An 11,697-nucleotide genomic window follows, 5' to 3' on the forward strand; every position below is an offset into this window, starting at 1 on the left:
ATAACCTTTTTGTTAAAGATTGTTAGGTTCATTATAATTGCATTTAGAACAGATAGTAACAGGTCTTGGGAAGCGTGTTTCAAATTTGTCTTGATTTACATGGCTGCTTTTATTCCACTCTGTATCTTTGTAAAAATATTACGTTAATAAAAATAGTTTCAAATTGAATAGGAATTCAAAAGTTTATAACTTTCTTGCTGAAAATTGATAAATTCTTTATAACTGTATTCAGCAGATTTGCCTTAAAGGCAGATCATAGCTCTGTCCCCTCAAAACAACCGACATGAATACATCGATATGGTGGTCCCAGCCTTGTCACCACTTCTTTCTGATTCAATTCCATTCTGAAGAGGTCAAAACTACCTGTGTCTTTGTCCAAATCTTAGTTTAAATAGAACAGTTCCATATTGAATAGAATTCAAGAGCTTATAACCTTACTGAAAATTGTTGGATCCTTTACAGCTGCAATAAGAACCGATAGTAGCATGTCTTGGGAAATCCTGTTGCAAATATTCTGTGTATGAATTGTCAATGTCTTGACTGAAGCCATTCCACTCTGGAAGAAGTCAAAAGCTACCTGTGTGTTTCTGTAATAGTTTAAAATTAAATAGAATTCAAAAACTTCTTATAATTTTTTTTTGTTTGTGAAAATCGTTAGATTTTTTTTATATATAGAGGATTGTAGAATATATATATATATATATATATATATATATATATATATATATATATATATATATATATATATTTTCCTCTCTCTTCTCTTTTTCCGGAAAAAAGAGGAAGCAACGCTCACTGGTAGATATCAAGATGGATATGGTTGCTGCTTCTCACTGTGCCTTATTGCTTTCATAGGTGCACAACTTCGTTCACCGCCTTCAGACTTGCAGGTATTTCTAAAACTTGTTTTCCATTAAAATAATAATGGATCGAACACTATATGCAGTGAATTATTGTTTTATGTTCAAGATAATGGATAGCCTTTAATATTTTTAAGTTCTGGCTGGTAGCTATCTGCTTTTTGGATAAATCTTATATTTATTTAGATGTCAGGATTGATATCCATGTTACTTCTTTCATAGGTGCACAACTTCATTCACCGCCTTTAGACATGCAGGGATTTATGAAACTTGTTTTCCATAAAGATAATGGATCAAACACTATATGCATTGAATTATTGTTTTATGTTCAAGATGATGGATAGTCTTTAATATTTTTATTTTCTGGTTGGTAGCTATCTGTCAATGTCTCACCTTGCTTAACAAGGCTAATCTCATTCCATTCTGGAAGAGGTCAAAAACTACCTGCCTACCTGTGTCTCTGTAAATCTTAGTTTAAAAAAGAACTAATTTCATTTTGAATAGAATTCAAAAACTTAGAACCTTTTTATTGAAGACTCTGAAATATGCTTATGATTATATTAAAAACAGATACTAAAAGGTCTGCATTAAGAAAATATATTTTCTATCAGGGATTGTTCTTGGTTATGTCAAGAGCAGCAAAGCTGTCTAGATGGATATGGACGTTGCTCCTTAGCCTAAGGAATTACTAATTTCATATATGCACAACTTCATTCACAGCCTTTGGACTTGTATGTATTTTTTTTCTTTTTCTATGAGGAGATTTGATGATGGATGGAGACTATACAATGGATTATTGTTATTTCTCAAGATATTTGATAGGTTTGGTTGTCTTTACAAATGTTATGGTTATTATCCATGAATTTTTTAATCAATTTTATATTTTATTTATTGTAGTAATGAGTTTAAAGCAACGAATCATAGATGCAGAAAGATAATTTATATTTGAGTTATTTACCACTAAAATTTATTTGTGTGTTTTTTTAAGTAATAGAACACTTCCAATCCGCCTCAGTGATGTAGTGAACAAAAATTTGTATTATCATTTGCTTCTGAATCTCTACAATGCTTAGTGCAGAGAGGAGAAACGAAAATGTTAGAGAGAGCATGGAAAAATGTTAGACAGTATTTTCGTGACAAGTAGAACTTAGTCAGGAAAATTTTTCCTTCATATTCGTGCTTCAAATCTTCCAAGTACGAATTTTCAATGTCCCCCTTAAAAGGGTTGTTCCCATTCCATTCTGGAAGAAGTCAAAACGGTCTATGTTTCTTTGCCCAAATCTTAGTTTAGAGAGTGGTTTCATATTGAATAGGATTCAAAAGCTTATAACCTTCTTGTTAAATATTTCTAGATTCATTATAATTGCATTTAGAACATATTATTCCATTCGGGAAGATGAAAAAAACTAATTGTATCTTTCTAAAAAATCTAAAATTAATAAAATTCAAAAGTTTATAACCTTCTCTTTGAAAATTGATACATTCTTTACCACAGTCACACTTGCCCAGGGAAGACACAAGGAGAATCTTTCCCTCCCAATTTCTAATGGCAGCATCATAGATGCCAAACTCATTATTAGACCTTTAAGAGACTAGTTGTATCTGAAGCCCATTCTTGAAAACAAGCAGTCCACTTTTTGACAAAATCCATATTTTCAGACAAATGGAATAGCTCCTTTTTTGTACTCTATATTGCTGGCAATTGTACAACTTTTTACATGACACGGTCTTCAGAATTTTGTGAAATATGTCAGAATATACTTAAGACATCCGATACCTTTAAGAGTATCGCCTAGGTTGGAGGGAGGGATATTTCCGACAAAACAATGACCTGCACGAAATAGGGGGGCCCTGGAGTAGCGCTAAACAATAAGGACTACGGATAAATAGGTAGGGGTGCGCGACGTCCTACCAGCAAAAGCGTTGGGCGTACTTAGCCAAACCAAAAAGCGATGTGTACCCAGCTGTACATGGGAAGAGGTGGTTTCAGGGTACTTCATAAGGCAAGGGCTAACCAGCCTGCCATAGGGCATTAAATGCCTAGGAATATGCATGCTCTATAACAAAATAACACCCAGTATTTACTTTTAATTTAGGTACCGGGGATGGAAACGATACTCCCTTGCTACTGAAAGAAGGACAGAATGTCTTCAAGTTTTATGCCAATGGGCGCCGATATTGCCAGGGCTGGTAGCTATCTGCTTTTTGGATAAATCTTATATTTATTTAGATGTCAGGATTGATATCCATGTTACTTCTTCTTTCATAGGTGCACAACTTCATTCACCGCCTTTAGACATGCAGGGATTTCTGAAACTTGTTTTCCATAAAGATAATGGATCAAACACTATATGCATTGAATTATTGTTTTATGTTCAAGATGATGGATAGTCTTTAATATTTTTATTTTCTGGTTGGTAGCTATCTGTCAATGTCTCACCTTGCTTAACAAGGCTAATCTCATTCCATTCTGGAAGAGGTCAAAGACCTTCCTTCCTTATCTTTGGAAAAGCAAAGAGCGGAAAATGGCTTGATATAGAAGACCCACCTTCTGTCATATCCAGCTCTAATGGATCACCATCTACTCTCCAGTCAAAAGAGTGCAGCAGCTGAGCTAGTGCAAGGTCAATCATGGAAACAGCCATGGCGGCCCCTGGGCACCCTCTCCTCCCTGCTGAGAAGGGAAGCATCCTGAAATTTGATTGACCTGTCACTAAATCCATAACATGGTCATGCTCACCCAATTCATGCATGAATCTCTCCGGCTTGAAAACCAAAGCATCCACCCCCCACACATTGGGATCCCTTCCAATAGTCCACACATTCACAATTACTATTGTTTTTTTAGGTATATTGCATCCGCATATGCTCGCGGTCTCTACAGATTCATGGGGAATCGCTAGCAGTCCCATTGGATGTAATCGCAGCGTCTCTTTCACAACACATTGAAGGAACTTCATCCTTCCCACATCAGATCCGTTTATTTTGCCACGTTTTCCGACACAAGATTCTATTTCTTGCTGCAACTTTTTCAGGACATGGGGATGTCTGAGCAGCTCACTCATTGCCCATTCTAATGTGGATGCCGACGTCTCCATTCCAGCGATGAGTATGTCCTGTACAAACCAATGGGAAAACAGTTTATGTTGTCAATTAAAAATCAATGTAATATTGAATTGCTGAAGTTAATTTATTTGCATGTAGATTCAGGGGGTTCTTGGGAATATTTTGAAATTTGAAGGACAGGGCAGAGTGTGGTAAAGAGGGATGTCAATTATGTGACCTTCCAATAGATTTCCTAAATTTACAATAAAAAAGAATCGATTTAGTTGTTTAACTCGATTTAAGATTTCCTATCTACATACAAACATAATCAATTTAACTGCTTCCCGTTTGGCTTTGGTGTCTCCCTTTATATCATTGTTATCAGCTGTCATCTGCAGCAACACATCCACGAAATCTTTAACATGCTCTGCCTCTGCCTCTGCCGGTCCCTCGCTGTGGCCGTCGCTGGAGTAAGGAATAATTTAATGACTTTTGAGATACACGTGGTCTTGTAGTACATCACGATTGTGGGAAGAGGTCATGCTGGCGGAGAGCAATGATATTCATGGAAGCAATTTATTTCAATACCAGAACTATCTATGCAATAATCTTATCTTAGCGTCTTATTTGTCAAGTTTTCCCAATTGCGTATGCAGACAGTATGTTAAAAATGACAATATGTTAAAAATGAACGTAATAAAAGCGAGCACTGGTTAAATATTGTCCAGGTGTGACAAGATGTCCTGCATTACATTCCGTATATCTGTATATTCTGTATCTTTGAAGTCTGGACAACTATCACAATTTGCAAGTTGCCGTATATCCATATATTCTGTATACATTCCGTATATCCGTATATTCTGTATCTTTGAAGTTTGGACAACTATCACAATTTGCAAGTTGCCGTATATCCGTATATTCTGTATCTTTGAAGTCTGGAAAACTATCACAATTTGCAAGTTGCAACTAAGGTTTCGTATATCTGTATATTCTGTATCTTTGAAGTCTGGACAACTATCACAATTTGCAAGTTGCAACTAAGGTGCATTGAATATGCTTCGATGTACTTTTACAGTCATTATCATTAATAAAACAAAACAAGTACATGAGATATCGTTGACATCCATGTGGGATAATTTAAAATATAATTGAAAGTGCTAAATGGTGTTTTTAAAAGTTGTTTATTAATGATATCAATAAAAAAATAGTGACCAAGTACATGACATATCGTTGACATTCATGTGGGATAATTTAAAATATAATTGAAAGTGCAAAATGGTATTTTTAGAAGTTGTTTATTTAGATTTTTGTTTAATTAATAATATTTCATCTATATTAAATGTATTATAATTATTAATAATTAAAAAATAAAATAACAATTATTATAATTTCTAAAGTTATGAGAATATTTCATAGTACCCACTCATACATAACTTACTCTATATAATTTGGCACATTATTGCATACTTTTTTTGTTAGTTTACTACATATTTTAAAAATAATTATTTTAAATATTACAATGACTTATTAAAAATTGAAATTTAAGAAAAATGATCTTAGCATGCATTATTTGAACAAAATATTGCAGCTTGAAGACTCTTTTATGTGATATGTCTTAGCCCTATTCAAAGTTGTAAAGTGTGTTTTTTGATGATCTCCTTGTTACTAGTGGTAATGCTTCAAAGGACAAGGGAAGTGCTTTGATAGACAACAAGATGGGGCAAATGAATGGAGCAAAAATGATGGGAATTGAATAAAATCAAGTGGTCAATTGAAGAAGAATGGGGTTCATATGAGGATGGGAATGCTCTTTTTGATGGCAGGTCACATCCATTGCAACAATTCGGATATAACGCACATCCACTCTAGGATTTAGTGTTTCTTGGCTCCATGATGAAAATAGTGAAGACAAAATACATGAAAATAATGACGACAAAATACATGTTAATCTGTTACTTGTGTTCTTTGATGGAAGTTTTGTAATGAATGAATGAAATGTGTTCTTTGATGGAAGTTTTGTAATGAATGATTGAAAAATACATGGTGAGAGAAAAATGCATATTATGCTAATCAAGGAACGTTTTTCACTTGTTGAACTTGTAGTATACATGTTAATCTGTTACTTGTGTTCTTTGATGGAAGTTTTGTAATGAATGATTGAAAAATACATGGTGAGAGAAAAATGCATATTATGCTAATTAAGGAACGTTTTTCACTCGTTGAACTTGTAGTATTGAATTTAACACACTAACACTTTACAACAATGAACTAACAATCTTCATGATGAAAATAATAATATCGAAAGATTTATCTACATAATGAAAAAGGAAATATGGGATATTCCAATCACGTTCCGAGGCATTTTTTAAAATGTGGATGTGAGAAAAGGTTGTTGTGGAAGGTGTTGTTTTTATACGGGAAATTTCTTGATCATGGTGTGTAATCTTAATGTTGATAGGTGGAAGGTGTTGTTTGTATATGGGAAATTTCCTGATCATGGTGTGTAATCCTAATGTTGATAGATATGTCTACTTTAAAATGTGGATGTGAGAAAGGTTGTTGTGGAAGGTGTTGTTTGTATATGGGAAATTTCCTGATCATTGTGTGTAATCCTAATGTTGATAGATATGTCTACTACGTGGTTCTAGTTAATGGGGCATTGATGTGAGCATTCAATATATTTATATTCTTTATCAAAGTATTTTTTTGTTGTATTTGCGTAATTCAGTTTATGCCTTACGGCGTTTCCTTTGCAACATTTGGTGCAAATGCTAGTATAAGGAAACGTTCATCATTCTAGTTTAGTATGCCATATTATACATTTAAAGCTAGATAATCCATCCCCATTTATTGGGATGGAGATAAACGGTAGTATTCGGGGGAGGTTTTAGAGGCAAATGACCTAGGTAACTATCATGTTCTGTATGATGATGGAAAGAAGGAGCACTTTAATCTTGGTGAAGTTAAACATCATATAGGTAGGAATTCAAAGGGTTCCCTCACAGGAAATAAGAGCAAGGACAGTAAAGACCCTTCTCTTAGAATCATTAAAGAGAGTCTTTTCGATATATGGTAATAAATCAGATGTAGTAAATAAACGGCTGACCTGGTTTGTTTAGAGTGACTTAAGCATAGACATGAAAATGTTTCAATGTATAAAAGGATTAAATATTTAGGCACTGGAAAAGTTTACCGAGGAGAAACTTCTATTTTGGAATAGAAGTCGACTCTATTGGTCTGGGGAATTCCCCTTTGGACCCAGCAATGTGGTAAGAACATTAGATTTGTAATTTTAAGACATTAAACATTATTTAATATCTCCCATATTGAAAGGGTTTTGCATTATGGATTTTCTTTTTCGTTCTCTCATTATACAAGGTTTGGTTAAAACACATGAAAAACTAACAAAGAAATGTATGTTCTGATCTATAGTTTTAACCACAATAAGATTTTCAAACGTGGTCAAAACCATGGAAATTGAAATCATCTTCATAAAATATTCAGTATGTTGACACATAGTCCCTTGAGGATGCAAAATTAAACCTCTGAATATTTGTGATATTGTGAGAGAAATTTAAAACTGAATTCCAACTAAAATTTGTGAGAAAAGATTATTTATGTTGTCATAAAAGGGTGGAAAGCACTAGAGAAGGTGGGTGTTAACTGGTTAATTACCATGTAGTTAGTAATCTTATGAAACATCAGTCTACTTGGTTGATGAGACTATTGGTTAAAGACTACGAAAACTTAGGAACAATATTGGTTGTATGGGATATTCAAGAATAGCAAAATATTGAACTAGATGCTCCACATATTTTTCTTCATATACGGTTAATGCAATCAGATTCGAAGTCATGTGGTATATTAGGTAAACGTCATTGAAAGGGTAAATTTCAATTACAATCCAATTAGACATCATAGTTTGATGGTTATGGTTCGCCTACTGTACTTGAATTTTATAGTTAAACATTTTTATGTTAAGAATTGGGACTTGTGTTAATGACCCTTCCTTGAACAAATTATTATGAACCATTTAGTAGAGAATTATACTTCATAAAATGGGTTTTTACACTGCCATGTGATGGCATCAGAGGAATGCAAAGAATAAACTAACAACTAAAATATTTATTAATTCCAATAAGTTAGGATTATTCTCAAGTTGCTTGAGGGTTAGATCTTATCCTTTGCCACTATATAAATATGGGATTTATTATGTGGTTACAATAAGTGTAAACGGTGTGAGCTAAAGCATAGAGTTGCGTAAAAATTGAGGGTATGTTCCTACGAGAGAGAAAGCATAACGTTGTGTGATGAATGAAAAAGATGGTGTAGGTAGGCACTGAAAAACTCTGTGTGCTATCATTAGAGGAAGAGATGTTCCACCTTAAACTATTCATCTTCAACGTCCCTATCTTTGGACCGGTTGCTCAATATAGTTTGACAGAATCAAACATAAAAATTTTATTCATTGTAATATAAGTAAATCTTGGTAAGGTGGCTACGCATTGACAATGACATGGATATGTATTTTTTTGTATTATGCATTGTTCATTTTCATTTTTAAAGTTAGATAAGTTGAGATGCTCACAGGAATATGAGATTTTCTTATGGATGCTAAAGGAACTGGATTTTTTGCCAATACATTTCTTACCGAAGCTATGGTCAAAATAACTCCCAGGTTTTTCAGGTGCTTACCTTTCGAGGTAATGTTGTAGGCATCAAAAGCATGTTCTTATGGTGGGTCTTGTAAATTTGTGTTATCTCTATTTGTATTTTGTTTATAGATGTGAAAGACAAAGTCATCTATAAGACTAAACACCTTAAAGTTGTCTTTCGAATTTAATGTGGTTGTTGATCAGGGCATAGGTAAGTAATGATGTAAATTACTTTATGGTTTCCAATAGATGAAACATTTTAGTAAGAAAATGTTACAGTTACACATTGTTGAGGAAACAAAACCTTATGAGGACATTATGTATAAGTAAATAAGCATGCATAGATTGGAACTCGAGGAATTCTAGTTAAGTAAGGTAATATCTTAACTTAGATATGCAAGAGGTATAAAGTACATATCAATTCATGGAAAGAGATTATCTGTGTGGATGCATGTGTTGTCTACATTAAAAATTAGTAGAGGAATATATTATGTGATTTAGAGGAAGTAATGGATATGCTGCCCACTTTGTCTTATGTGTATATATAAGCATGAGAATAATGAAATGAGTTGGTTCCTGTGTTAATGGTTTATGAGTTGAGTTTAGAGGAATTCTTAGGACCTCTTTTTTAGAACTTGATCATTACTATGTTTAGTATGGAACATAGATAAATATTTATACATTAAATCAATATCTATATTGATTCCGTAAATAAGCAAAGCCAATTCTAGTTTATCTTAGTAGGATGATTTTCATGTAAATCTCCAAATTGGTCATATTTGGGTATGTGGATTGTAGTTTCGGAAGTAAAGGTAGAATACATAAATGCATGATAGCACCTAGAGGAAACTTTGGGAAAAATTGGTAGTATGAATAATGAAGAGAAATTAGGAAAAAATTTCTTAAAACCTCTTAACACAAACCATAACATGTACCAGTAAGAGATTTAACTAAGGATTGGAAAATAAAAAAAAACCTCACCTAATACTTGAAAGGAAGATTATATAATGGAGGAAGTCGATTGATCCAGGTGGATGTTGGTGGCCACCCACCTATCCCATTTGTACCCCCACAACTCTCTCTTTTAGTTTTTCAATTTCTGTAATTGTAGCATAATTTACTATTTTTAGCAGTTTTTTGGGTCCTAAACTTCCGGAGCCGTTTTGAGGCCCTAAACGACGTTTTTTGGGAAATCTAGGAGCAACATGGGTCCATGGACCGATGTTTCTCTTCCCAAAGTTGTAGTGCTTGGATATATCTTTCCAATGAGCTATTGTACACGTCAAATGGAGATCAGGCGCCAAAGTTACGACCCCAGGAAGTTGATGTACGAACTTACCCAAAACAAGGCCCACAATTTGGTGTTTCATCTTCTAGGGTTAGGTTTTGGGATGTTAAGGGTTTTTCATTGTTTCTCAATAATAAATAGGCCTTCGTGCCTCATTGTAGCACATTTTAGAGGCATGTAGCCACCACATTTCTTCTCAGAGACAAGCTACCATCGCCCTAGCTCGTTTATTTCCATTGGTATTTGTAAGCATTTTTTAGTATTTTACATTAATGAAATGAATTATTATTTCCACTGCATCTTTGTGTTTATGGCTATCTCTGTAATTTGTTGCATTCCTGTTTAATTCCAGATCAGTGGTATCATAGTGGTCTTCCTTTTCTCTATTTTTCTTTGCATGTCCCCAACGAGGTCAGGATATAAGGAGTTAGGGCTCGAAATGGTCGAACCTTTGCAAGACCAGCCTTGTGTATCTAGACAGCCCCCCATGGCGGATGAGAAGAAATATGAGGGGGCAGGAGATCGTATCAAAATCTTGCTCGAAGAAGCCCTTGAGCGATAAAATAACGTGATGATGGATAGCTTTGCCAAAATCCTTTAGAGGCTACCTAGAGGCGACACATTGGATTTCAACAGCTACTCTGGAAATGCCACACTGTTTAAGGTACAAGTTAATTTTGAAATCCCCATATTTGAGGGTTAGATAGATGCAAATGCTTTAGATAAATGGTTAAATGTGATAGAGGGTTATTTTTATGCTCATGATTTTTCCATTCAAGAAAATATTATTTTTTCTCTTCTCAAAGCAGCCCCCTACGTCAAGGACTGGTGGGAAACCTAGTGCGAGCACAAGGTTGCAAGTATGGGCTCACTATTTTTAGCCACACCCACTTAGAATTCATTCCGAGATGCCATTAAGGAATAATATTACCCTATCAAAAGCTATGATGATAAACACATAAACTGGACCACATTGCGACAAGGAAGGGACCAAGATGTGCCAGAGTTCACCAACATTTTTCATACCCTTCGAACATAGTTGGGTATCAAAGATTCTAAATTGCATCTGGTGCTCAAATACTACAGCTGCCTACACATATACATCTAGGAAGAGATGGGATTCCTGAACATCTCCTCCCTCGGCATGGCATACCAAAATCGAGTAGAAGTTCAATTAGAAGAAGCGAGACTTTCGATCTGTGAATCCAAAGACTGAAGGAAAAAGCCAACGCAGCATGACCCAAGGTAACCCATTGAAGCCACAAGAAAATAACAACACCACGAAGTCAAAGAAGGACACAGGAAAGTGGTGCGAGTTCCATAAGAGCCCCACTCACAACACAAGTGAGTGTCAGATCAAGCAGTTGCTGGTGGCCGAGTTGAAGTCTTCAGAATCAGATGCATGTTCTGACCCTGAGTCAAAACCTGACAAGGGGAATGACAAAGGGAAGTAGATCATTGAAGCGGAGTCCAGCATCATTGTTGCCACTGCCAAGATCCAAAAGGATGAGCTCGAAGATCCAAAGGAGGGGGAGCGTCTTTTCCACTAACAGGTGTGAGTGAAGGGTTTTCTGCTACAACTCATTGTTGACAGTGGCAGCCAAAGGAACCTCATTTCAGTAGAGGTTGTGAAGTGGTTGGGCCTGTCGAATACACCACACCCGCAACCATATAGTATCGGGTGGCTTCACCAAGGACGAGATCTCCAAGTTCGCTAGCAGTGCCGCCTTCCCTACAACATCAAGCCCTTCACAGATGAGGTATTGTGTGATGTTGCACCTCTCGTTGTTTTTGATGTACTATTTACCCAACCATACATGTCGAGGTGACATGCTGTGTATGAGTCAAG

The 11,697-nt window shown here is 35.1% G+C and overlaps 1 pseudogene; it reads right to left on the reverse strand.

Moving 5' to 3' along the window:
- Positions 1–3,340: 3,340 nt before the first annotated feature.
- On the reverse strand, positions 3,341–4,747 carry LOC149179219 (cytochrome P450 750A1 pseudogene; annotated as a pseudogene).
- Between the last annotated feature and the right edge of the window lie 6,950 nt (positions 4,748–11,697).

Source organism: Pinus tabuliformis, chromosome 4_1, assembly GCF_031772625.1.
Source record: "Pinus tabuliformis cultivar Carrire ecotype Pingquan chromosome 4_1, CPIR1, whole genome shotgun sequence".
Classification (NCBI taxonomy): domain Eukaryota; kingdom Viridiplantae; phylum Streptophyta; class Pinopsida; order Pinales; family Pinaceae; genus Pinus; species Pinus tabuliformis.